Source organism: Schistocerca americana, chromosome 9 (genome assembly GCF_021461395.2).
Source record: "Schistocerca americana isolate TAMUIC-IGC-003095 chromosome 9, iqSchAmer2.1, whole genome shotgun sequence".
NCBI lineage: Eukaryota > Metazoa > Arthropoda > Insecta > Orthoptera > Acrididae > Schistocerca > Schistocerca americana.
The window spans coordinates 83,305,471-83,309,025 of record NC_060127.1 but is presented as its reverse complement, the minus strand read 5'-3'; positions in this window follow the sequence as shown (position 1 = coordinate 83,309,025).

Here is a 3,555-nt window from a genome sequence, read left to right as displayed (position 1 = left end):
AAACAGTGTTTAAAACTTGGATTAAAATAAAAGAACATTTGTACAGTCTTATCATTTGAACAATCAGTCTCGTTAAAGGAATACATTTAATACATCAATGAAGAAAAAGACAGCTAAAAACTTTGAAAAGTTAATGATAATTAAGAATTTGGAAAAAATGGAGAATATTACAAACAGACAAAATATTAAAAATATAACAGATCCAAGAAAATATATGAATTTCATTTCAATACCAAATTTTGAACCTAGCATAGTAGTTTCAGAAAAGCCAACAGTACGTCACATGATGAAAATAAAAATAATGTTCAATGAACCAATTTATATTGTAATAATTATCCTAGATATGTCGATAGATAAAATGTATTATTTCTGCTATAATGTTTTGAAACTGAAATATTGTGAAAAAATTGATTCATTTATATGGATACCTGATTCTTTTATCGATGATATAAGCATTACAGATTTATATAAAGCTATGATATCAATTATTGATTACTTTGATGCAAGTGATTATCAAAAAGGAATTTTCTATTGACTTCCACAAGTTAATAAGTTTAGGGAAAATGACAGGCGAAAATTGTGAAAAAAATACGTTGGAGCACATTAGTTTAAGATCGAAAATGTATGCTTATAAACATAGTGATAAAGATAAAAAAATCGAGTCCTTAACAAATCTGTTGTGAAAAATGAAATTACTTCCAATGATTATAAAAATGTTACACTGACAAAACAGAACAATATATGAAAACGAATTATAGTAAATAACTTAAACATAAATTGTATACATTTGAGTGTAATAATAATGTTTTAAGTTCCGATGATCGAAAACAAGATGTATTACAAGATGGCATTAATACATTATGATAAGGATTTTATAAATGAAAATCAAATAAATTGATAGCTGATAAAAATGATTTCATATAAGAATTAATGTGTTGCAGAGAAGATTATGCAAAAATAAATACTAATTATTTTTTAATATTCATTCATAAGGTGGTAATTTTTGATGTATTTCCAATTAAATATTACAAACAAGTTTTCCACAAAAACATACAACTTTTTGGTAATCTCTTCATTTTTTTGTTACATTACATATTTTTTCCTCATCTTTTGAATGATCACAGCTATGAATATATTTTGAAGTATTTTTAATTTCAAGCAGTGTGCTGACCACATGCACCACATATCTGCATCCAGTGAAGCCTATGTGCTGAGGTTGACACAGTGGCCAGTCTGAACCATTGGGCTTTCATGGACTGTTTGGGAGGCGTTTGGTTTTTATATTTTTAGTTTCATTTCCACATTTTTCGCAATGAAGTATTTTATGCCATTTATGAAGATGTTATTTTTGTTTCTTTCTTTTAAAATCATTACAACCTGAAGCATGTTCTTTATACATCTTTATAGTTACTTTAATTTCCTGATGAATTTGTTTTATTTTACAATAAACAAATTATTTTATTATCGCTTCACATTATGAAGAAAAATATTTATTGGGATAAAAACTAAAAATATATTATATTTTATTATGTATAAATGATTTTTATATGTATGAATGTTGTTGCTTGTGGATCTAAAAATAATAAACTTATATATAATGAAAAAAGTTTTAATAATTATTGATGAAAAATAAATACTGGTATAAAGCTAAAAACATTATGATATTTTTGAATATTCGACTTCTATAGGAGCTGTAACTTGTCATATTAAAAAATATATAAGGGACTGAAGTAGAACCAAAGCCACATCCACACTCATAAACAAATTTTGTAAATGGACCAGGATTGTATTAATTAATAGTGAGAACAAAAATAAGATTAGTAGAAATTTTTCAGGACTGGGTTTATGTAGAAGTTTTACCACCCATTCGAAAAAATTACGAATTTAAATAAAGATTAATGTAAACCAACTCTGTAAAGAACATGTACATAATTACTGGTACAACAACTGAATAAATCTAATGATCTGTTATTATAGGTCATCTGTTTTCGAGATAATTGCAATGTAATTATATAGTAATGAAAAATTAAAGATATTTATATACAAAACTCATATGAACAATTTTGTAAAGGTATAGAAATTTTACATGAAAGAGATGAACGAACAAATGGTTTAATAGAGCATTTTGTTCCACAAGTAAGAGAACAAAATTTAAGAGTAACGTTTGTTTCTGTAAGGTTTTATGATTTTAATTATGAATATTACATTATTCTAGCATAATCTAAAAATGTTCAATATCAAGTAGGTATTATCAGAAAGACACATCCAAACTGTAAAGAATTTTTAAAATTTAACCGTATACCAATTTCAGTAATTTTATATCAACAAATGAAAGAAAATTTAAGAATTATTTTCAACGAAAATTATTTCGACACTTTCAATAATTATTCATAAGAACAATTGTATGAAGATACAGATAATCCAGGAAATGTTTCTTAGAATATAAAACCTAATTTCCAATTACTTTTTTCTCAATTAAATATAAAAGACCATTCATGCTGATTTTTATATCCATCTGATTGCTTCAACAGAAATTTTAAATACTTAAATGAATTTGACAGTATGTAATCTTTGTTGACCTTTGTTTGGATTTTAAAATAAATGATACCTTCTTTAATGAATCAATCAGCGTAATGCATATTATGTTCAACATAAAAATGGTTAAATTCTCAATAGCACTCAACATTTAAATCGAAATATGTTTGTTAACATTTTAAATAATTACATTAGCTTTATTTGCTCAACAATTGTGTGAATAATGAAATCCAAACTGTTTAACATCTACTTCATTATCTTTCTTATCTCAGAGTATTTCAACAAGTTAAACATCTGGAAAATACGTTTCCACACTAATTCTTTACTGAAGAATGGAAAAACTGGTAGAAGTTCACCTTGGGGAAGATCAGTTTCGATTCCATACAAATGTTGGAAAACGTGAGGCAATAGTGACCCTATGACTTATCTTAAAACATATATTCAGGAAAGGCAAACCTACTTTTGTAGCATTTATAGACTTAGAGAAAGCTTTTGACAAAGTTGACTGGAATACTCTCATCCAAATTATGAATGTGGCAGGTTCCAAATCCAGGGAAAAAGAGTATCCACAGATTTTAAATAAACCAAATACCAGTTATAGGAGTCGAAAGGCATGAAAGTGAGGCATTTGTTGGGGCGGGACGAGACAGAGTTGTACCCTATCCCCAATGTTATTCAATCTATACATTGAGCAAGCAGTAAAGGAAACAAAAGAAAAATTTGCAGTATGAAATACAATCCATGGAGAAGAAATAAAAACTCTGAGTTTTGCTGATGGGATAGTAATTCTGTCAGAGGTAGCAAAGGAACTGGAAGAGCAGTTGAACAGAGTGGACAGAGTTTTCATAGGAGGATATAAGATGAACATCAACATAAGAGAAAAGAGGATAATGGAATGCAGACTAATTAAATCTGTTGGCATGGAGAGAAGTGGATTAGGAAATGTTAGTATATGAGTTTACCATGATGGTCGAAATAGAGGGTACAAAATGTAGACTGGCAATGGCAAGAAAACCATTT